Source organism: Macrotis lagotis, chromosome 7, assembly GCF_037893015.1.
Source record: "Macrotis lagotis isolate mMagLag1 chromosome 7, bilby.v1.9.chrom.fasta, whole genome shotgun sequence".
Classification (NCBI taxonomy): Eukaryota; Metazoa; Chordata; class Mammalia; order Peramelemorphia; family Peramelidae; genus Macrotis; species Macrotis lagotis.
In genome coordinates this window covers 136,628,901-136,654,840 of record NC_133664.1, presented here as the reverse complement: position 1 = coordinate 136,654,840, position 25,940 = coordinate 136,628,901, and the positions used below count along the sequence as shown (strand labels likewise).

The following is a 25,940-nucleotide window of genomic DNA, read 5'->3' as shown; positions in this document are numbered from 1 at the left end:
TTATAAAAGACAAAGTGGGCAATTTTGATTACATTAAACTAAACAGTATTTTGCACAAGCAAAAACACTGCAACCAAGATTTAAAAGGAATGCAGAAAATCGGAAATAATTTTTACAACTAGTGTTTCTGACAAACAACTCATTTCTAAAATAGAGAACTGAATCAAAATTATCAAAAAAGTCTTTCCCCAATGGATAAATGATCAAAGGATATGGAAAGGTAATTCTCAGACAAAGATAGGAAAAATATATATAGTCATATGAAAAACTGCCCTAAGGCATCAATGATGAGAGAAATGTAAAGAAGAGCATCTCTGAGGTAACTACTTCACACCTCTTAGATTGGCCAATATGACTGGAAAGGACAACGATCAATGTTGGGGGGGATGTGGGAAAAATGGGACAATAAAGCACCGGCCCTGGAGTCAGGAGTACCTGGGTTCAAATCCAGTCTCAGACACTACTTAGTAATTGCCTAGCTGTGTGGCCTTGGGCAAGCTACTTAACTCCATTTGCCTTGCAAAAACCTTAAAAACAGGGGACAATAATGTATTGTTGGTGTAATTGTGAACTGATCCAACCTTTTTGGAAGACAATTTGGAATTATGTTCAAATAACAAAAATATGCTTATGTCCTGTGATCCATCAATACCTCTACTAGGTTTGTATCCTGAAGAGATCATGACAAAGGGTAAAAATCCCACATGTACAAAAATATTCTTAAGTAACTCTTATTTGTAGTGGCAAAGAATTGGAAATTGAGGGGATACCTATCATTTGGGGAATGGCTAAACAATTTGTGTTAAACCTATGTGATGGAAGACTTTTCTATAAGAAATCATGAGGGTTGAGATTTCAGAAAAGCCTGGAAAGATTTGCATGAATTGGTGCTGAGTAAGATGAGCAGAACCAGAAGAACATTATATATATTAACAACAATATGGGACGATGATCATCCAGGATGGACTTGTTAATCTCAGCAGTAAAAAGATAACTTTTAAAGACTTGTGATGCAAAAATACCATCCATATCCAGAAAAGGAACTGTGTAGTTTAAATGAAAACCAAAGATGATTATATTCAATATTTAGATATCTCTAATATTTTCTTCCATTTGGATCTGATTCTTCTCTAACAACTTTTCAAACAATGTTTAGCATGGTTACAAATGTAAAGTCTGTATCAGAGTGCTTCTGTAAAGCAAGGGGGAGGGAAGAAAGAAAGAAAGAAAAATTGTAAAACTCAAAAAAGATGACTGGCAAAAACTACCATTATATGTAGTTGGAAATGTAAAATATTTATTAAAAAAAGATGAAGAAAAAATGTTAACAAAATGTTAAGTCAATAATCCTCATTGGGAAGATTACACTTTTAGCTCTTGAGAAGTATATTTATCTTAAAAGTTGAAAGAACATAATAACATGTGGGTATAAATTGATCAATAGCTGATGGTACTTTAGATCATGAACACAATGTTTCCCTTGGGACTGCCAGAGGGAGGTTACACCATCAGAGGTTATGGATATATATAATGATTATGCTGTGATAATGTTTATGGCTCTTGAGAAATGCACTTCTATTAGGACAGTTGAATTTACTTTGACAAAGGGTTTGGGGACAAGGCAGGTATATAAAACAATTAAGACTTGAAAAAAAGACTATACTAGAAGATTATGGTAGAAGCCCCGCAAGATATTTTGGGACTTCTAGGGAAGAGCCAATATGGGGGCACAAACGCATGACGTTTCTGGAGCTTTTCACAAAACAACACTGCAGTCTCTAAAAAGAACCAAAAGTGACAGAACCCACACAACTAAGGAGTGAAACAATCTTTCAATGCAACATACCATGGAGGAACTTCAGGTAAAGGTGTCTCTTCTAGGTCAAAGGGAAGTAAAGGCCAATTAAATGGCAGAGCTAGAAAATCAGTGAGAGGCTCTTATTGCCACAGTGAAGCTTAGGGAAAAGCTCAGCAAGGTGCACTGCAGCAGACTGGCAATGAGGTTTCCAATTCCAGCTCAGAAGACAAAGTTTGAGCCCTGAGAATGCTGGTGCAACAGGTGGGACTGGATTGGGCTACCCTAATGCAGGATATAAACTGCTGCCCAAGCAATGTCTTACATAAAGGTGGGAAGAAATCTAGGCACTGTCAAAGCCATAGGCAAGATTTATTTCTAATTTTTCTCTCCCAACATGATGAATAGTGAAATCTGTTAAAGACAAGAGTACATGAACAAATTTTGGCAGATTTTATGCTGCCATAGAGAGAGGGGGGAGAAAGGGGGGGAATCCTAGAAAAATGAGTAATTCATAAGCTTGCAACTGGATGAATGTTGAAAATAACCTTTGCATGCATTTGAAAAAAATGAAATAAAATTTTTAAAAAATCATGTGGGGTGGAACTTCAGAACTGTATGAACTGATAGTGAGTGAAGTGAGTAGAACCAAAAGAATATTGTACATACTAACTGCAACATTATGGAATACTCAACCATGATTAACTTGTTTTTCAACAATACAATAACCAAAGAAAACTCAAAAGGACATTGGATGGAAAATAACATCCATACATAGAGAGAATGCATTATGGAGTCTAATACAGACCAGTATTTGCACTTTCCAGTATTTAAAATTCATTTGATGTATTATGGTTTTTTTCTCTCCATTTTGTTCACCTTTTTAGAGTTGATTCTTCTTTCATAACATGATTAATATGGATATATTTTTTACATGGTTATACATGTATAATCTTGTTGGCAGCTAGGTGGCACAGTAGACAGATCATTGCCCTTAGTGTTCAAAGGACAGGAATTCAGATCCAGCCTCAGACACTTGACACCACTGTGACTTTGGGGCAAGTCACTAAAACCCTGATTGCCTTGCATCTGGGACCATTTGCTGCCATCCTGATCCATATCTGGCCATTGGACTAAGATGGCTCTGGAGGAAAAAGTGAGACTGGTGACTGAGCAATAGTACCTCTCACTCAAATCCAATTCATGTGCTGTTCATAGCATCACCTCCCCTGATGTCATGGTCTTCTTTGAGAATAAAAAACAAACATCATCACATGTAAAACCTATATTGAATTGCATTCTGTTGGGGGTGGGGTGGGGAGTAGGGGGTGGAAAAGGGAGGAAAAATGTGAAAATCAAAAACTTACACCATGATTGTTGAAAACTCTCTTTCCATGTATTTGGGAAAATACATTGAATATTAAACAAGAAGAAAATTAATTCCACATAAAGAGGCACAAAGGAACTATTACAGGAGGAAGAAATTAGGGAGAGTGTAAAAATCAAGCAAATATTTCTCTAATGGATTTCTCAGATTATTGGATTGTTTGCTATTCTGGGTGGCCCCTTATGTTTGATGTATAAATTCAAGGTTTTGAAATTCCATGTCATTTTCTAGGAACCTTACCTATACAAAACCTGAACACTGACTGTAAATACATATCTCTAAATCTAGTAATATATCTCAAAATGAAGGAATGGTTGAATAAAAAAATAAGAATTTCAAAAAAAAGTTTCAACTTCCCAATAATCAAACGTAAATTGAAAAAAGCTATTATATCAAGCAAAATGTTAAAAAAAAATTGCAAAAATCTTTAGCTAGTGGACATCTGTTCTTATAACTACTAGTATATACTGGAAATTCTTATATACTACTAGTAAGACTGCATAGTGGTGCAAACATTGTGGAGGACAACAAAGAGTCAAAAAACTGATCATATCTTTTGATTTCATTGTTATTATTCCACTGCTATGAATTCATCTTAAAAAGAGCCCAGAAAGGAAAAAGGTAGCTAGATGTCCAAAAATATTCATACCTCGATCTATTTGCAATAACAAAAAACTGAAAGCAAACTCCATATCCAATATATGTAGAATAGACTATTATATGATGGATCATAGTTTATGAGTTAGAAGGGACCTTGAACACCATCAGGAATAAAGACATTCTGGAGGTTTTATAAATAAGAGTGATTGGACAATCACTGACTCTTTGCAATGCACAGAAAAATACAAAGCTTACAAGGAAATACAGAAAGTGATACAAATATATCAGCAGAAAATAAACTGTATTAACAATGACCTCAACTGGTTTTTCAGTAAACAACAAAAGCTAGAGGTGGAGAAACAGGAAAAAAACCCTAAAGCCTGACCCAGAATAATTCTTTTTTAATACATTTGTCTCCAAATGATTTTAATCATTTGGTGTTAATACCAAGAATAGTTTAAAATTTTACATTTGTTTTTGTCAATGGTTCAGTTTGCAATAAAAATTTTAACAAAGCAAAGTACCCATCAATTTAAGACTAGAAAATATTTCATTAAGAAACTTTACCTCATTATGTAAAATTACTCCTTCTCTAGAACTGGCTAGATAGGAATCATCATCCCCAGATGTGTCACGGTCTCTTTTTGAAAAGAAAACAAAATTAATGTTTATAATTGTATTTCCACAAGAGAATCAACAAAAACTTTTTTTTCCTTGATATCAGGGACTTTGTCATTAAGTGATACATAAAAAGGATGACTTCGTGGAGCAGGGTATATAAATTTACACTCGAAGAATCAACTTGGCACAGAAGAAAATATTTAGAAGCTATCAGTAGGTCTATCCCTCCTGAGTAAACTCACCTTCTATTTTTATACTCCTCACAAGTTGACAAATTAACATAATAGAAAATTATAAATCACACAACCACACAAAACCTGCGATTTATTTATTTGCAATATGTCATTACTCTCTCCCCTTTCATTACCAATTTCGGACAAACACCTTCACAGGAGTCTTTCATTTTTCTTCACAGATTTCACCTCTAGATGTGATTTATATTTGCTGCTGTTCAGTCATTTCAGTTGTGCCTGACTCTGTGTGCCCCCAGATCATTTTATAGGCTGAGGATTAAGCCAAAGAGGATATTAAGGGACTTCCTTAGGGTCACAAACTGGTTAGTCTGAGACCAGTTCTGAACTCAGAAAAATGAGTCTTCCTATAGGAATTCCAAGCCTAGTGCTCTATCTGATGCATCTCCTAGCTGCCCTCTAGGTATGGAAGTAGGTTCAATTACTCCAGCCTCAGAAAGGTATTAATTGCAAATGTAACAATTCCTGCATATAATATAATCATATTGATGAACCAGTCAGGTACTATAAATTAATAGAATTGAAACCATCTGCATAGTAAATTACACACATTCATGGTGCCTTTTTGGTTTAGAATATTATCTAACAATCAATGTGCACCAATTCCTTCAGGACCTAATTTAAGATTTATCTCCTTAAAGAAGACTTCCATGATTCACACAATCAGAAAAAAATCAATGCAGGCGACTAGAAAAACTTATCCAGTTCCCCTTAAAAACAACTAAAACTTATTAGTCTTTATTTTTCTTGCTAGTAGCTCTTCTGTACAACTGTTGGGGTAATTTGCTTTCAAGGAGTTTCAACTTTAGAGTTATAACTCTATTCAACTCTTCTGGATTAAGGGAGTTTTCTGAGAACACAGAAGGATTTAAGGACTTTCTTAGGGTCACAAAACCAGTCTGTAACAGAGCGAGACCTTGAACCTAGTTCATTTTTACTCCCAGACATACCCCCCCTTAACCACTACATTCACTTTTAACTCGTGTAGTCTCACTTTTTTGCCTTTATTTTTCAAAGAAATTGCTATCATTTCTAGAAATATTTCATTCTACTTGATCATCTGGTGATTAGAAAGATTTCATCTTCTTTGTTCACTTACTCATCACTGGCAGCAATACAAACAGCACAAAATTTGCAGATCACTACAGAATAACCTGTGTTGGATGAATATATGCCCACTGAAATGAAATATTCAGACTACCTGCTGGTGGTCCTTACACAGATGATGCTTTGACAAATTTGTTTACCTTATCCTATAGAAACTGTAGAGGAAATGATATCCTTTTGAAGAGGCTTTGGTAGTTGGTTATCTATCAAAATGTAAAGGGGTTTTGATATGTACTGGGGGGGCAAATATCTCCATGAAAAAGATTATGTATTCTTCAATGATGAATGTATTTATATATTCATCTGGTTATGTATATTTTTCAATGATTCTTGTTCTTCAGAACTACCCCTGTGCCTTTTCCCTCGTGCCTCCTTCTAGAATGTCTTTTTTTTTAGGGTGTTTTTTTTTTGCAAGGCAAATGGGGTTAAGTGGTTTGCCCAAGGCCACACAGCTAGGTAATTATTGTGTCTGAGGCTGGATTTGAACCCAGCTACTCCTGACTCCAGGGCCGGTGCTTTATCCACTGCACCACCTAGCAGCCCCCAACTCCACCTAGCTACCCCCTAGAATGCCTATGATATATTTCTTCCTTTCCTAAACTCCCAGCTGCAATGGTGATGGCTTGGGTGTAGACTAAAAAGGAAATAACTAGTTTCTAATCAAATATCCAATATATCCCCAAACAATTGTGCTAAAAACTTTATAAATATCTCATTTGATCCTTGTAACAACCCTGGGAATTAGGAGCTAATATTATATTCATTTCATAATTGAGGAAACAAACAAATAAAAGTAACTGGCTCAGGGGCATAAAACTAGAAAGTGTCTAGAGGGTGAACTGGAGTTCAGTTCTTCCTGACCTTCCAGACTCAACACTATCCTAAGTTGAAAAATATTTTTGACAAGATAATATTGTCCTTAATTAGTAATTTAACAAAGTAATATTTTTGCATCTGTTGAAAATATTGAATGTTAATGCTTAAAGAAAAAATTTAATTAGGAAATGAATCTCATTATGAAGATTATGAAGAGAACTTTAAAAAAATTTGAGATTCATTGTTTCAGTTTACACTAATTTTCTTTCTTAATCCAAGTGTATCACATACTTATCAGTTATGATTAAAGTAGTACTTTTGGACAAAGAAAGGAAAGGAGAGAGACAGGGTAAAATTTCCAGGGTAAATAGATATTTTCCTGGGAAGGATGTGGCAGAGAAAAGAGAAGTAATTTAAAAACATGTTGACATACATTTATGAAATTGCTTAAACAGGGACCTGAGTTATGAGTAATGAAAGAAATCAGAAAGGAAGGAAGCAAAGCAGCAAAAAAAGTGTTCATATTAGGGGAAAAGGTAAAAGAGAAAGATTCAGTCATCATTCTCGTATGTGACACCATGGAGGGAGGACAATTTGGCTTCAGTGAATTTTAAGAAGAATCTAATCTAAAGGGAGAGGGATGAGAAGAGAGTGTAACAATTTTCAATCTGAGTTCCTATCTAGCTGAGGTTTGCAAATTCAATGGCCCTCTTTCTGAGTGTCCCCTTATATATTAAGTATAGCCAATCTTAAAACTAGAAGATAATTATCTAGTTGACATACTATTCAGAATTCATAGGCAAGGGCTATCTTCTTTAGTCACTTCTGAACACATTTAAAGGATATCTAAATCTTGAGATAGGATGAGCATTTTTTTAAACTATCATCAGGATTGTATGATTTTTAATTTTCATTAATTTAAATAGCGTTTGTATTTTAAAAGAATGATGGTGGGGCAGAGCTAGGTGGAGCAGTGGATAGAGCATTGACCCTGGAGTCAAATCCAACCTCACACACTACTAAGTTGTGTGACCTTGGGTAAGTCACTTAACCCCACTGCGTTAAACAAATACAATTTAAAATGAATAAATAAATGAATGTTGGACTACAATTGTTTCCAATAACTTAACTAAACTTAAGTGATTTTAATAATTATGTCACAATTATTTAATATTTTCATTAAATTATTATAATAAAAAATAATTATATCATTAAAACATGATTAATAGTCTCTTGACATGTACTAGATCCTGTAGCAAATTAGCAAAGCATTTCCTCACTCAAATCCAATTCATGCTCTTATCATGGCATTACCTCCCTAATGTTGAAAATGAAGGACAAACAATATTATTTTCTAAGCATGTTAAACACAGATATTCAAATATGACCTTTACCAGACCGTTTGCCACAGAGAAGAGGAAGAGTGTTAGACAAATGTGTAAATGGACTTCTGGGGCAGAGACAAGATTAAAGTGTGAACCTAACATAATCCTGGAACTTTCCCCTACCAAAGATCAATGAAGCCTCTACTCTGCCATTCACACTGCAGATCCCACCAAGGAAGAGAGAAGATTCAAATAAATTTCCAACTGTAGACAATGTGGAGTATCTGCAGTGAAGGTCTGTCACTTTGAGAGAAAAGGTCCAGGAGGTAGAAGAGCTGGAAAGCCAGGAGGAGGCTTTTAGCCACAGTGCAATCCAAGTCCAAACAGTTTAACAATAACAGAGGTCCCGACAGCTAGATAGCAAGTCAGCAGGGAAGATCCCAAGCCCCAACAAAGTCTGAACCCTGAAAAGGACAGGACTGGTCAGGACTGGAAATGACAGGACTGAGTCAAGAACAAATCACTGTTAAGTCAGAACCTGAACATAAAGAGGGGGAAAAAAACCTATGAAAAGGCAAGGTCTGAACTGTATAGGCAAAATCTTGGTCAACAGCAAGCCAGGGATCATACTCCAGTCCCAGCCAAAAAAAAAAAAAAAAAAAAGCTTGGCTCTATACTCCCTATACCTCAGGAGCAGAACTAAACAGCAAAGATGAACAAAAAAGCTAAAAGTGTGCTCACTACAGAAAACTACTTTACAGAAAAAGATGACATGTCTGAAGAAGAAAGCAGTGAAAAATCACTCGCAACAGTCTATTAATTGTATTCAGCTCAATAAAGAGCTTAAAAAATTTTTTGAAACAAAAAAAGAAAAATGGGACAAAAGAAATGAAAGTCATGCAGGAAAATTATGAAAAATGGACCAAAGAAATCAATTCTGTTAAAAGTAAAAATAATCAACTGGAAAAGGTAACACAGAAGCTAATTGAAGAAAATAAACCCCTAAAAATTGGAATTGAACAACTAGAAACCCATGATTCTACAAAACTCCAAGATTCCATCAAACAAAATTAAAAGGCTGAAAAAAATTGAAGCAAATATAAAGTACCTTTTAGGGGAAATGAATGACCTGGAAAATAGATCCAGAAGAGGCAATCTAGGAATCGTCAAACTACAATAAATTCTGGACCAAAAAAAAGGACCTGGAAAACATGGAGGAAATTATAATGGGAAAACTGTCTGAATCTACTAGAACAAGATAACAATATAACCATTGAAAGAATCCACAAAACCCCTCCAGAAAGAGCCCCAAGAATAAAAACTCCAAGGACTGTAATAGCCAAATTCCAGAACCTTCAAAAAAGGAGAGAATATTACAGGCAGCAAAAAGAAAACAATTTAAATATTACAGCAAAAAAGAAAACAATTCAAATATAAATGAAATACAATCAGACTCACACAGAACCTTTCAGCCACAACACTGAAGAATCAATATAAATAGAATAGCATATTTCAGAGAGTAAAGCACCTGAAATTACAACCCAGAATGTACTATACTGCAAAATTCAGCATATACTGTCACGGAAAAGGGTGGATGTTCAATAAGATATAGGACTTCCAAAATTTTCTGATACAAAGATATGAACTGAACTGAGAATTCAGTTACATAAGGTGATGAATGAAAAGAGGAAGGAAAAAACAAAACAAATGCTGCTCAACACCATCAAATTGCATAGAACCTTAAACAGGAAGTTATAACACTTCTAATTCTTTAGAACTTTGCTTCTCTTAGGACAATTAAAGGGTACAATATAACTGAAGAGAATGAACCTAAAGGAGATGGGTATAATTGGATCTCATCTCTCTATTGAAGAGGTCCAAGATGAGATCTCTATGTTTGAAACAAAAAGCCTGTAGAAAAGCAGGAGTGTTAACTTTAAATTTAAGTGCTTCATTATCCTTTGACTCACTTTAATCCTACTGTGCTTAGCACCTTTTCTAATGAGGGCATCATAAACTGAAAGGTCCTGAGTCAGTGTCTCTGTAACATACAATCATTTGTAAAGTTCTTAGGTGAAACCTTCCCAGCTTCCCAGTACTTAGAGAGCTTTAAGATTCTTGCAGTTAATTAGATCAGGGTTTGACTTAACCAACCAGTGCTCCACTTAACAAGGGGGTTAAATACCCTGGGTGAGGGGGAGGGTAATGTGGGAAAGAAAATACGCCTTGCTTTACTTAAACAAGGGGTTAAGTACCCTGGGTGGGCGGGGGGAGGGGGGTTAAAGTGTGAAGGGAGGGGTGGCTAGGTGGTGCAGTGGATATAGCACCAACCTTGGAGTCAGGAGTACCTGGGTTCAAATCCGGTCTCAGACACTTAATAATTACCTAGTTGTGTGGCCTCGGGAAAGTTACTTAACCCCAATTTGCCTTGCAAAAAAAAAACCCTAAAGTGTAAAGGGGAAATAGGTCTTGTTTCACTTAAGAAGAGTTTAAATAGGGGCAGCTAGGTGATGCAGTGGATACAGCACTGGCCCTGGAATCAGAAGGACCTGAGTTGGAAACCAACCTCAGATACTTAATAATTACCTAGCTGTGAGTTCTTGGGCAAGTCACTTAACCCCATTGTCATGTAAAGAAAACCTGAACAAAATATAGGAGTTAAATACCCTGGATACTGGGTGGGGGAGGGGACGGAGGTTAATATATGAGAGAAAATGGGTCTGGGGGAAGGGGAACAATTGATTCAAGAAATGATATGGCTTTGGATCATACTTTGGTTCATGAGGAAGATTGTGAGTACTTGAGAGATACCTGAAAAGGGGGTAAGGTAAAAAAGGAATGTAATTATAATTTTGTGTAACTTGAGTCAATGTTGCTTATCAAGCAATCAAGCAAACAATCAGTGATGATAGATACCTTGATAACTATATGAGCTTATCCAGCAATCAAATAATCAAATTATAATTGATGATACCTGATTAATAGTATTAGAGCAAAAAATACCCATCAAAGATTTATAATTTTAGAGGGAAAGAAGGGAAAATGTGAATGCCATTCAATAGATTTAGCCCAGAAAGGGAATAAGATACATTCCCACATGGGTTTAAAAATCTAGCTTAATCTACAGGGAAAGGGGGGTGCTGGAAAAGGGAAGGTGAAGGTCTAAGTGAAAATAAACTGAAAGTAAATTTTTTTTAAAGAAAAGTCAAAGGGAAAAGGTAGTAAAATTTTGGTGAGGAGGAATATGAGAAAAGGAAAGAGATAAATATGAATGGAGAAAGAGCATGTAGGGAAATACAAAATTAGTAATCTTAATTGTCAATGTGAATGGGATGAACTGCCTGATAAAACAGAAGCAGAGAGCAGAATAGATTAAAAACCAGAATCCCACAATGCGGTGTTTACAAGAAACTCATTTGAAGCAGAGAGATACACACAATACACACACAGGGTAAAGGTAAAAGGTTGAAGCAAAATATGTTTCAGCTGAAGTAAAAAAAAAAAATCTGGGGTAACAATTCTAATCTCAGATAAAGTAAGAGAAAAAAACCTATCTCATTAAAAGCAATAAAGAAGGAAAATACATCTCTATAAAGGCATCCTTGATAATGTAGCTATATCATTACTAAATGGTACAGCATCCAAATTCCTAGTGGAAAAACTGAGTAATTTACAAGGAGACAGACAGCATAACTTTAATAATGGGAGACTTCAATCTCCCTCATAACTAGATAAATCTGACAACAACAGCAAAAAAAAAAAAACTGAGGAAGTTAAAAAGGTGAATGATTTGATGGATCTCTGGAGAAAACTTAATGAAGATAGAAAAGAATATACCTTTTCCTCAGCAGTTCATGGCACCTACACCAAAACTGACCATGTAATAGGGCACAAAAACTTTATAATCAATGTAGAAAGGCAGAAATAATAAATTCACACTTCTCAGACCATGATGCAATAAAAATTACATGTAATAAATGGCCATGGAAAAATGAACCAAGAATTGTAAAATAAAAAACTTTATATTAAATAATGGGTAATCAAACAGCAAATATAGAAATGATAATTATATCAAAGGAAATGATAATAATGAGACATCATATAAAAATTTATTGGATAAAACCAAGGCATTTTGAGGGGAAACTTTAGAAGTCTAAATGCCTATATGAATAAAATAGAGAAAGAAGAGATCAATGAATTGGGTATGCAACTAAAAACACTAGTCAAAAAACAAATTAAGCGTCCCCAATTAAATACAAAATTAGAAATACTGAAAATCAAAGGAGAGATTAATAAAACTGAAAGCGGGAAAAACATTGATCTCATAAATAAAACAAAGAGTTGGTTTTATTTTAAAAAGCCAATAAAATAGAAAAACCTAAAAATTTAATTAAGAAAAGAAAGATAGTATCAACAAGGAAAAAGAGTGAACCAACCACCAATGAGGGGGAATTTAAAGAGATAATTCGGTGATACTTTGCTGAACTGTATGCCAATAAATTGAATGAATAACCTGAGTGAAATGGATAAATATTTTAAAAATACAAACTTCCCAGATTAACAGAAGAACATCAATAATTCCATTTCAGAAAAAGAAATTGAAGAAATTATCAATAAACTCCCTAAGAAAAAGTTTTCAGGTCTAGATGGATTTACAAGTGAATTCTACCAAACATTTTAGGAACAATTAATTCCTATTCCACATAAACTACATAAAAAAATAGGAGAGGAAGGAGTTCTGTCAAATTCCTTTTATGACATCAACACTCTGCTGATACCTAAACCAGGAAGACCCAAAACAGACAAAGAAAATTATAGACCAATCTCCCTAATTAATATTGCAAAAATCTTAAATAAAATTTTAGCAATGAGACTATAGCAAATTATTACTAGGATAATACACCATGATTGCGAAGATTTATACCAGGTAGGCAGGGATGGTTCAACATTAGGAAAACACTCAATATAAATACATCAATAGCAAAATCAACAGCAAACATGATTATCTCAATAGATGCTGAAAAAGCCTTTGATAAAATACAACTTCCATTCCTATTAAAACACTAGAAAGTTTAGGAATAAATGAGAACTCAATCTAAAACCATCAACAAATATTATATATAAAATGGGAATAAACTAAATTTATTTCCAATAAAATCAGGGTGAAACAGTGATGCCCATTCTTACCATTACTATTCAATATAGTATTAGAAAATTCTAGCAGTTGCAATAGAAGAAAAGGAAATTGAAGGAATCAGAATTGGCAAGAAGGAAACACAATTTTCACTCCTTGCAGATATGATGGTATACCTAGAGAACCCAAGAAAATCATCTAAAAATTCCTTGAAGCAATAAATTCAGCAAAGTAGCAGGATATAAAATAAACCTAAATAACTCATCCACATTTATATATATGAACAACAAAGCCCAAGAGCAAAAGATAGACAAATTCCATTTTAAATAACTATAGGCAAAATTAAATACTTGGGAATTTATCTCCCAACTGTATATGAACACAATTATAAAGCACTTCTCTGATCCAATAAAGTCAGATCTAAATAACTGGAAAAATGTCAAATGCTCATGGTTAGGTCAAGCTAATATAATAAAAATGACAATTCTACAAAAATTAAGTAACTTATTCAGTGTCTTACCAATCAAACTACCAAATAACTACTTTAACTGAGCTAGAAAAAGTAGTAACAAGATTCAACTGGAGCAAAAGGGCAAGAACAACAAAGGAACTGATGAAAAAAATGTAAAGGAAGGTGACCTAGTTTTGCTAAATCTAAAATTATACTATAAAGCAGTAGTCAACAATAGTTCCTGATATTGGTTAAGAAAGAGACTAATGGATCAATGGATTAGTATAAGTTCTAAAGAAGTCGCAGTAAATGACTACAGCAAACTACTATTTCACAAAACCAAAGACATCAGCTTCTTGGATAAGATCTCACAATTTGACAAAAAATTTTTGGGAAAACTAGTAAACTTTATGGCAAAAACCAGGCATAGATCCACATCTCACACTGTATACCAAAATAAGGTCAAAATAGGCCCAGGATTAAGACATAAAGAGCAATACCATAAATAAATGAATAGACCAAGAAAAACTATATCAGATCTATGGAAAGGGGATAAATTTATGACCAAACAAAAATTAGAGCATATTATAAACTGAAAAAGGAATATTTTTGACTAGTAAATTAAAAAGGTTTTGCACTAATAAAATCAATGCTGCCAAAATTAGAAGAAAAGCTGAAAGCTGGGAAACAAGCTTCACAACTAGGAGTTTTCAAAAAAGGTCTCATTTCTAAAATATATAGAGAATTGAATCAAATTTATAAGGTCACAATTGATAATTGGGACAGATAGTTTTCCAATGGAGAAATTAAAGTGATATGTAATTATATAAAAATGCTCCCAATCATTACTGACTAGAGAAATGCATTTTGAAACAACAATGAGATATTATCTCACACCTATCAGATTGGTCAAGATGAGAAAAAGGGAAAATGATCAATATTGGAGAGGTTGTGAGAGGATTGGGTCATTGATGCATTGGGCAATATGGAACTATGCACAAATAGCAATTTGACCTAGCAATTCCTATTCTAGGTCTACATCCAGAAGAAATTATAGAAAAAAGGGAAAAACTCCTACATGTTCCAAAATGTTCTTTTTGTAGTGGTAAAGCTTTGGAAATTGAGGGGATACTCATCTGTTGAGGGCCAGCTTCCACAGGAGTGAGGACACAGATGTCCCTGGAATTAAAGTAACCAAGGATAAGCATGTCGTCTTGCTCATTAATGGCTTGGTGTGGCTCACCAATGAACCCTGACCTAAACATCTGTGGAGCTAGAGGTGTGTGGGACGCTTTCTGATAAGGAAGTCTACAAACTTCAAGGATAAATATCATAAATTTCATCAGGGAAGCTATGCAGATGGGTTTTGTCTGACTTGTCATGTCCAAGATCAGTTTTGTTATAAAAGTCTGGATATTCAACAATAAAGTCAAGAGACTGTTTTCATGACCTTAAGTGTTGGTACTTTCTTGACATGTAAGTATTTGTGGGACATCTTCTTCAACCTGGCTCTCAAGTCCCTGGTGATATCCATCAACTGGGGAATGGCTAAACAAGTTATTGTCTACTTTACAAATACTATTCTGTAAGAAACCATAAATGGTCAGACTCTTAAAGATGCATGGAATGACTTACAGCATCTGATGCTGAACAAAGGGAGTAGAACCAAGAGAACAATGAACACATCCAAGAGAACAATGAACACATCAACAACATTGTGAGATGAACAACTTTGATGGAAACAGCTCCTCTCAGCAGTCCACTGAGCTAGAACAACTGTATTATTGGCTACAGACTATATTATCCCCATCCAGAGGAAGAAACACAAAACAAAAGCAAACTCACAAAAACCCCCAACCCTTCAGAATTTGATGAACACTATAAAAATTGTCTCTTATCTTTCTCTTTTTTTAGAGTTATTGATTTTTTTAATGTTTTTTATTCTCATTTCATACAATTTTTTTACATTAATAAAATATACTTGTTTACAAGTAAACAAAATACCCCTCCCCCATGAATATAAATAGACTTGCTTGGGCAAAAAAGTAAAGGGGAGAGAAACAAATTAAAATAAAAAAAATAATAGTAATAATTGTAGGTATGGCCAGGTGGCACAATGGACAAAGCACCAGCCCTGGAGCCACGAGCACCCGAGTCCATATCCAGCCTCGTAAACCCAATAATCACCCAGCCATGTGACATGCAAGCTACCTGATCCTCACTGCCCTGCAAAAACCAAAAAGAAGAAAGGGAAAAAAAGGCCCAAAATAAAATAAAATAGTAATAATAGTAGGGGTGGCTAGGTGGCAGACAGAGCATTGGCCCCGAGACAGGAGCACCTGGGTCCGAATCCGGCCTCAGACACCCAAAGATCATTGTGCTATGTGGCTCCAGGCAGGCCACCCAGCCCCACTTGCCCTGCACCCTCCCCCAAATAATAATAACAAACAAAAAAACGTGCTTCAGTCTTTGTTCCAACACCATCAACTCTGTCGTGAGTGGATCACATTCTTTATGATAAGTCCATCACAAAAGTTACTTCCACATTTTTCCAACTTTGCCATTGCTGATCGCAACTCACTCCTTTCTTATTTCTCCACTACCGTGTACTATATTTTCTCTCTCCTTTCACTCTGACTCTGCTGTAGGGTCTCTGAGTGGCACAGCAGACAGATCCCTGGTCCTGGGGCCAAGAAGCCCTGAGTCCCCATACCACCCCTTAGGCCCAGAATCCACCTGGCCCCGTGGTCCTGGGCAGGTCTTCCAATCCCAGCCCCTTGCAAGAAGTAAAAAAGAAAATGTGTTATATCTGAACACTGTCCCCCCCATGGTCCATCCTCTCCTCCTTTATTCACATCCCCACCCCTTCCCCCCTGCTCCCCCCCTCCTCCTTACTCCAGATGTCTATACCCCATTGAGTATATTTGCTGTTTCCTCTCCTAGCCATCTCTCATGAGAGCAAAGGTTCCCTCATTCCCCCTTGCCGCCCCCCTTCCATATCATTGCAATAGCTCATTGTAATAAAAAAAATCTCATTATATGAAATATCTTGGACTATTCCCCCCTCTCCTTTTTCTTTCTCCCTTTCCGTTTCCCTTTTTTCCTATTGACTCCATTTTTACACCATATTTTATCTTCAAATTCAGCTTTCTCCTGTGCTTCAACTATAAAAGCTCCCTCTACCTGCTCTATTAACTGAGATGGTTCATATGAATATTATCAGTATCATTTTTCTATACATGTTCATCCTCATTAAGTCCCTCATATTTCCCCCCTCTCCTCCAATCTCCATGCTTCACCTGAGTCCTGTATCTGAAGATCAAACCTTCTGTTCAGCTCTGGCCATTCCAAAAGGAACCTTTGAAATTCCCCTGGTTCATTGAAAGTCCATCTTCTTCCTTGGAAGAGGACATTCAGCCTTGCTGGGTAGTTTATTCTTGACTGCATTCTAAGCTCTTTTGCCTTCTGGTATATTGTATTCCAAGCCCTACAGCTTCCAAGGTAGTTGCTGCTAAGTTCTGTGTGATCCTGACTGCAGCTCCATGATATTTGAACTGTGTCCTTCTGGCTGCTTGTAATATTTTCTCTTTGACTTGGGAGTTCTGGAACTTGGCTATAATATTCCTGGGGGTTGGTTTTTTGGGATCTCTTTCTCGGGGGGATCGGTGGATCCTCTCCATTTCTATTTTGCCCTCTGCTTCTAGAATATCAGGGCAATTTTCCTGTAGTAATTCTTTGAAAATGATGTCAAGGCTCTTTTCCTGATCATAACTTTCAGGTATTCCAATAAATTTTAAATTATCTTTCCTAAGTCTGTTTTCCATATCAGTTGTTTTTTCAATGAGATATTTCACATTTTCTTCTAATTTTTCACTTTTTTGGTTTTGAAGTATTGATTTTTGATTTCTGTTAAGTTCATCAATCTCCCTGAATTCTATTCTTTGAAGGATTTGTTCTCCTCAGAGAGTTTTCTTATCTCTTTTTCCATCTGGCCAATTTTGCTTTTTAAAGCATTCTTCTCCTCAATAACGTTTTGAACTGTTTTATCCATTTGACCTAAGCTGGTTTTTAGCATGCTATTTTCTTCAGCATTTAGCTGCTGACTTCATTTTCATGTTTTTCCTACATCTCTCTCCTTTCTTTTCCCAGTTTTTCTTCCAACTCCCTCATTGATTTTCAAAGCCTTTTTTGAGCTCTGTCATAGCCTGAGCCCAATTTCTGTTTTTCTTGGAGTCTTTAGATGCAGGAGCTTGTGCTTCATCATCTTCAGACTCAGTATTTTGATCCTTCTTGGGCTTATTTGCAAAATATTTCTCAATGGTCTTCCTCTTGTTTCTTTGCTTGTTCATTTTCCCAGCCTAAGCCTGCTTTTTTGGGGTGCTTCCTGAGCTTTTGGGACACTCCCACAAGGGTCTCAGTGTGTGAGGTTCTGTCCTCCCTCCTGGTCTGTGAATGAACATAAGTGCCCCCCTCTGCCATGGGGCTGAGGTGGGGGGGCCCTCTTGTTCTGTAGGGGGGCCTAGACTGGGATCAAGATCTGAATGTGGTCAGAGCCCCAGAGTCCTGTTCCAGAGGGAGAGGACAGAGCTCCGCAGTCTCTCTCTCTCTTCACTCCCCTCCCTCTGCTAGCTCAATGGGCTCATGCCCTGGGGGCTCCTGCTTACCGCCTCTGCCTGCTTCTGTTTCCTGGATTTGGGCTGCAGAAAGACCAAGCTGCTTGCTGTGTGCCCTGAGGGCTGGGCTTCACGTGCTCGCTCTGGCAGAGGTTCCCCCGCTGTTCCCCCGCTTTGTGCCGGTGTTCCCCGGGGTGCAGCTCAAGAGACTCCCCCACTGCTGTGAGCCTCGGCTCCCAGCGACTTGGGGCTGCCTCCAGGAGGCTGAAGTTCTTTGGCTCTGGTGGGCTACCCCTCTGGCGGGCCACCCCTCAGACCCCAGGGAGCAGAGCCTTTCTGCTCTTTTCCAGGTTACCTTGAGTAGGAGAACTGCCTCACTGGGTCCCTTTGTGGGTTCTGTCTCTCGAAAGTTTAGTTAGAATCCTTAGTTTATGAGTTTTTATCAGAGAGCTCCTAAGACTGGATACTTCATGTTGCCATCTTGGCTCTGCCCCCCCTCTTATGTTTCTCTTAATCCTAATTCCTTGTATTGAAAATTATTCATCTATAAATATGTTTATCAAAAAACATATGTACAATACTAACCTGTTGCTTAAGGAAGGGGGGTGGGAAGGGAGGGTAGAAGGAAATTTTGAGAATTAAAAATGTACATACTAATGAAAATAAATGAAATAAGTTTTTTAAAAAAGTAAAACTAATCAATGTTGAAAGATATTAATAACATGGAATTAAAAAATAAAATATCAAAAGGATAAGTAGAATATAAATTTTAAAAAATCAAGAGAACACTGTATATAATAATAGCAGTTGTGCTATTGAAGCACAACTGTGAATGACTAAGTTATTTTGAGCTACTATAAAGGACCTAAGGAAGGAGGATGCTATGCATTACAGAGAAAGAACTAATAGAAGTATATGCTATTATTCATTTCTATATGTATATAATTAAATACTAAAATATCCATTTTCTTTAATGTAAAATAAAAAATCACACATCATAATATTAATTATGTTACACATAATTAGAATTATACATATGTGTTTAATGATGATCCGATACAGTATTGATTGAAGAGACTGGAAGAAAAAAATTGAAATGTGCATAACTGAGAACAGAAGAAAACCCAGAAAAGCAGGGTTGCTTTGAAAACCATGGTGGCGGATAGTTGGTATAGTGGATAAAATGCCAGCCCTGGAATCCAAAGGACCTTACTTGAAATTTTCTTCCCAACTCTGCAAGATCTGACAGTGTGTTCTCAGTTCTCATCTTCATTGACTTCTGGGATGAGTAAAACCTCTCGTCCTTGATAATCCCTAATCTCTAGGTTTTGGACACTCTGCTCTCTCCTGGTTCTGGTCCTCTCTTCAGTCTCCCTTTTGCTGATCTCCATTCTACTGGCCTCCTAGAACACAGGGACAAATCCCTGCCCCCCCTTTCTTTGGATCTGCTGTGGTTAGAGTGCCTGGCACATGGAGTAGATACTCAATGAAAGCAGCAAGGCCTCGGCACTTTAACTCTTGCCACATGTCACCAGCTGGGGCAACCAGGAGGCCCCTGGAGAGTGCTGGGCCCTCCAGGAAGGAAGACTCACTGTCCCGAGTTCAAATCTGCCATCAGATACTGACTAGTTAGTTGTGGGGTCCTGCTGGCCTCACCCTCCTCATCTGTCCAGTGAGTTCCAAAAGGAAGTGCCAGATCATTCCAGAACCTTTGCCAAGAAAATCCCCAAAATGCCTCCCCAAGAATCGACAATCCCGAAAGACTCAACAGCTTGTCACCACTGGGCAGTGGTGTTTGCTCCCCCGTTCTCAAGGAGGGGCACGGAGTGAGGTGGATCCTGATGGTCCACGGATGGGCAGGCGGGTGGGGGGCCTCTCCAGGGCCGGGGGTGTGGGGCGGGGGAGGGGGCTTGCCTTTCCTCGCCGTCCCCTCCTCCTTCCCGGTGCATGGCAGGCACACGGAGGCGGCTTTTGTCCCTCCACAGCCAGCACTGCACCCACCGCACAGCTCCTCCAGAGGCGGCCAGCCGGACTTGAGCGCGGCCCTTGTCCCTCGGCAGGGAACTGGCGCAGGGGTGGACCCGCGTTTTCCACCTGGGCGGCGGGGCGGGGGCCCCGGGCTGGGTAGGGCTTCCATTTAAAAGCATCCTCCAAAACTGCATCATGGCGCAGCCGGCGCGACCCCTCGGCTTCCACGGGCTCCGGCTGCGGCTCCTCCTTGCAGGAGTGACCCGCTGAGCTCCGACACTGGATTAAAGCCTCCGCCCTTGTGAGTCACAACAATCCCTCCGGGAGACGCCGGTAACCCTGGAGACAACTGCGCGTGCGCCTGACTGTCCCCGCGCAGGCGCCTGGGCGCGAAGGGGCTGCCCTTGGTGGAGGCTCAAAGCACGTGCTCCCCTGGCCCCTGAGCATTCTGGGAAGCCACGCCCCCAGACTGACAACGAATCCCGCGGGCGCTGGGCCCAAAGCCTCTCTGAGGCTCCTCCCCCTTGTTTATCTCCTGCGGAGGCAGGAACGCTTCCTGTGGGGGAGGGGAGAGCCGGGAGGCCGCTGACATGGTACTGACCGGGCAAGGACGGAGCTGCCGCAGTCGGGAAGAGGTGGCAGCGTCGTTGGTGATTAGATGGAAAAGGGTGGAATGTGCCCCAAGGCCGGAGTTAGAATCCATCCCGGGGGATAACATGGGGGCCTTGAACTTCCTCCTGCCCGTCTTCCTCTCCCTCCTCCCCCTTGTCCGTTTCCCATTGTATCGGCAGGATAACTCCAAGTGCAGTAAGGGTACAACCAAGACTCAGTTAAACCTTAGTTCCAGCCCAGGCTCAATTGCTTACTGGCTGTGTGACCCTGGACTAGTCATTACCTTGTGAACCTCAGTTTCTTCACCAGAAAGTGGGGATAAATAGCACCACTTCCCAGGGCGGTGGTGAGAATCAAACCAGATAACATTTGTCAAGTGCTGAACACAATGTCTGATAACTGTTGGCTATCAACATTATTTTTATGGCCATTATTAGAGGGATTCTCCATAGAGGAGTCTTAGATAGGGGCTTCCCATATGCAGGGTCTAGCCTGGACACAACTGGCTAGATTTCTGCTAGGGTCTCTAGGTTTCCTTTGATTCTCCTCTATTTCTTTCCTCTACAACTGACCTTGAAAATGATGCAGTTTGTGGCTCACATGGTGAGCTAGGGTTGGAATAGTGAAAGAATTTCACAAAGACATCTGGTTAAGAGGCACAAGAGAGACACATACCTTTTATATCTCCAGGTGCCAGGCCTTAACCTATGGCTCCACACCCGGAGGATGAGCAGCTGGCAGAGGGAGAAAGCTGGGGTTTTTATAAGGGTACAGGGAATGGTCTGCTGAGTAGAGTGCGTAGGAGTCTGGGGTTCAGGCCTAGTCTAAAGGATTTTGACAGCAGGTTCAGGGGTAACACAGGCCCATTTTGGATAACAAAGAGCTAGCAGTTTCTTAGCATGTGGGGTTTTTAATGAAGTACAATATCAATATTTGTGTAATCCCTACATAAAAGGGGTTCTTGACACCTTTCTGAGTCCTAAGAAACTCCTCAGAAATATAAACTTGTAGAGCACCAGCCCTGGAGTCAGGTTTACCAGGGTTCAAATCCAGCCTCAGACACTTCATAATTACCTAGCTGTGTGGCCTTGGGCAAGCAACTTAAAACTTAACCCCATTTGCCTTGTAAAAACCTAAACATATATATGTATATATACATATATAAACTTGGCTGGGTGCCTTTGGGTCCGGGAATAATCTGACAGGACTCAAATGTTTGACTCTAGCAGTCATGAGATATACCATAAATTTGTTTGACATTCACAAAGCACCCTTGCTAACCTAATCATCTTGCTGTATCTGTGAAATTCCTGCATTCTCCCAAAACTGCCTCCCCTGTTCCAGATCCAGATGGAACCATAAGAGAGTAAACTCAACTCCCTTAAACCTGTGGGAAGCCCAAATATGTGACTCCCTCTGTCTTGGAAAACATGTTAAGGTATAACAAAAAGGCCCTGACCCTCTTCTGTCCTTGTCCAGCCCCCTATCTATACTAAACCATATGTTTGTAGTAGTCTGACAAGAAAATTGATACCTAACCACTCTCTCAGCTTCTGTACCCTGCTTGCTCACAATACCGCCCCCCCCCAAAAAAAAATACTATAAAAACCTTGTTCAGGGCGGCTAGGTGGCACAGTGGATAAAGCACAGGCCCTGGAATCAGGAGTACCTGGATTCAAATTTGGTCTCAGACACTTGATAATTACCTAGCTATGTGGCCTTGGGCAAGCCACTTAACCCCATTTGCCTTGCAAAAACCTTAAAAAAAACAAAAACAAACCTTGTTCTCTGGACACAGTGCTATGGAAGTTGAGGGAAAATGTAACTCTGCATAGTCACATAATAAATCTCCAAAACTTATCAAACGTTGGTCTCTGTCTCACTCTTTGGGATCAACACTTACACTGTTTCCTTGGCCTTGTAGAATATTCCCAGCTGATCCTTTATCTGGATGGCAGAATATAGGGTGCACAGATCAGTCATCAGTTATCAATTCAAGTTCTGGTACGGGGAGGATGTTACAAGAACATTTCTCAGAATACATAAAGTTAGCACAGAAAGACACAAGAACTATTTGCTTTCTGCCTAGTATTTCCACAGTAACAAAAATAAGAGAGGTGATAGATGCAAGAGTTTATGCCAAGATGTGTATAAATACAGCAAGAAGAATGAAGTGGTAAGACAGAAATTGAGACAAACAATTGGACTGGTAAAGACAGAAAAAGGCTGAAATTCACAAAGAAAATTGCACTTTGTGTTAAATTATCTTCTCTCTGCAGAAGGTGAAATGTACTGGGCTAATTACCAGCACAGCAAAAAATGAATATTAGCTTAATATCTAATATTGATAAATTACTAGATTCTAGTCTAATCATTCTACAATTCTTGATGACAGAATTTTCTTTTCTATTTGGGAATAGAGCTGCTCATTTCATATCTGATTCTTTTTATTAAGTTTCTATTTATTCAGGAAATCATAGACTACAGTCAAATAGAGTGATATCTCAGGAACTGGCATAGTGGGCTATTATACTGGAGGCCCTAATTTCTCTAAAAGTCAAGCTTCGAAGACCTTTGTGAAAATGTTGATATGGCAAATGAAGCCTGGACTAGGCCCAGCTTGTGGCACCTGGGGACTCAGCTAAGCAATTGGGTGGGTAAAGAATATCACTGAGTAATCATAGACTTAAAAGGGATAAACTAACTTTGAAATCTACTCCAGATTTCAACTGACTGATTGAAACCAGGAGAAGTAAAAGTATTATTTCAAAGTTTGCATTATTTCCAAAAACATGAGGGAAATAACAGATCCTCTTTCCCCACTTCAAAGATATCCTGAGAATTATTCCTGGAATCCTGTTGTGTTTGGGGTTCATTAGAAGAAAAAGACTATTAAATATAAGATTGTTCCTTTATGTACCAACAGCTTTTACTGAAGCCTGGATTTGGGGGTGACCAAGGATGAGAAAAGCTGTAGGCATTTTATTATGTGCAAATGTTGTTACACATTAAGAAGAGTTTTTAGTTGAAAGGGGCTGAAACATGAACAAGACATTTATTTTATCTTCATTTCCTGTAACAGTGATCTAACTAGTCTTTTAAGACTTTCAAATGAGGTTTTAACTTTATCTGTGAGGCAGAGAACCACCTTGAAAGCTAAATTTTCAGCCATTAAAAGGCCATGGTTTCTCCCATCTCTGTGTAAATATTTAATATGCTGTTTTTCACCAGTCCTTCAGTCTAGAAATAAACTACAGTGGACTTAACTCCTTTCAATCAATACAAATATCATTACCAGGCTGTAGTCATCATTCTCTACAACTCAGACCCATGAAAAGCTTCCTGAGAAACTGAAATCCTTTTAATCTCAGTGGGCTTTTGTGTATACTGCTACTGTGCAAACTAGAGAATGCAAATGAACAGTTATTTCAGGTCCTACTGTCAGTATCTAAAGAGACTGCTATACTAGTGTAAAAAATCAACATGAGCTCCTGCAGGTATGGGAAAGACAGGAAAGCTCAGAAGTCTCCATAAAGAGAGCCATAACTGCCATTTCCCTTTCTTTTCTGAGATAAATTTTATAATTTGAGTCACTTTGGGGAAGTTCATCAAATAAAGGAAGCCCAGACTATAACAATGTCTTTTCCACTCACTAATTTGGTGGCTGTAAAAATGAATAGGTAAATTTCAGTGTCAGTAACCCAGAAGCATATCTGCATAAAGAGCTGAGCGAGGAGTTGGTGCCTTCTTATTTCACTTGAAATAATTTCTCTGATAGAACAGAGGGACAAGTGGAAATATTCTTTATATGATATTAACACCAATATAGAAACAGAAGTCATTTTTCTCTGCCAGATGTTGGGAAGAGTAATTATAGCAACATAGGATGAAATACCAATATCCTTTCTGTTTTCCTTGTCTTTGTTTTAGTTGTATGAAAGATAATTAATTAGCCTTGAAGAAATATTTAACTTGGCAATTTTCTCAAGTCCCCTGACACCAGTATCATTCCTCAAGCTCACTCTGCAAAGTTGTAACAACATCAGAGGTGTCTTCTCATAATACTCAAAGCATTTAGCAGAGGCACTGCTGCTTAAAGTATAATAAGAAGGCTTCTTTCCTCAATTGTCCCAGGCATAGATGTTGCCTCCAAACTCAACTAGCATCTCAATCAGGTCTACATTCTTTACTTTGGCTGCATGATGAAGAGCTGTCTCGTGTAATTTCTCTGCATTCACATTGGCTCCTGCATTAAGCAGCACCTTCACACAATCCAGATGTTCCCTTGCACAGGCAACATGCAATGGGGTACCAATGCAGCAATCATAGGCTTCTAGATCAGCCCCAACATCAATGAGAAGTTGCACACATTTAGAACTTCCACTCATGCAAGCTTCATGTAGCAGAGATGCAGTATACAGTGGTGGATTGACCTTTGCCCCATGAGAAAGCAGCAGCTTCACACATTCAATGCGACCTGAGGAACAGGTATTATAAAGAGGGGTACTGCCATCAATGTTCCGGGCATCCACCTGGGCTCCAGCGGCCAGCAGAAGCTTCACAAATTGTGCCTGACCCTGAAGACTAGCCTCATGCAGAGGTGTGATGGAGTCCACCATGGTCAGGTTGACACAAGTACCATTCTCAATCAGTTGTTGCAACTGCAAGGTTTCACCCTGTTGGGCAGCTTCATGAACAGGTGTCCTATCCACACAGAATCCTATTTCTCCAAAGGAGCCATCCATGTTCTGCAGCTCCATCTTGTCCACCAAGTCTCCTACCTTGACAGCAGCCTCAGAAACTAATTTTAAATTCAGCACCATTCAGTTTTTCTTATGTACCCAAATTATTGTTTGTATTCCCCTCTCCAAAGAGAGCATGGTTTGTAGTTCTAGGGATGATTAAGAGCGTAATGTTCTTGTCTTGATTTTGAATCCCTCTTACCAGGAGCTTTATCTAATTGGTGCAGTGGATAGAGCACTGGTCTTGGAATCAGGAGAATGGGAGTTCAAATTCAGCCTCTGACATTTACAAGCTGTGTGACCTTTGGCAAATTACTTAACCTTGATTGCCTCACATCCAAGGCCATCCCAGTCATCTTTCTTTATATCTGGTCATTTGACCCAGGTGGCTCTGGAAAAGAAAGTGAGACTGGTGACTTAGCACAGAAGCTCCCTCCACACACACACACTCAAGTCCAGTTCTCCTACTTGTCATAGCATCACCTCCCTGATGTCATGGTTTCTTTGAGATTGAAGAA

General features: G+C 38.4%; 1 pseudogene; it reads right to left on the bottom strand.

Annotated features, from left to right (window-relative positions):
* Positions 1–24,606: 24,606 nt before the first annotated feature.
* LOC141493843 (ankyrin repeat and SOCS box protein 13 pseudogene) lies at positions 24,607–25,464 on the bottom strand (annotated as a pseudogene).
* Between the last annotated feature and the right edge of the window lie 476 nt (positions 25,465–25,940).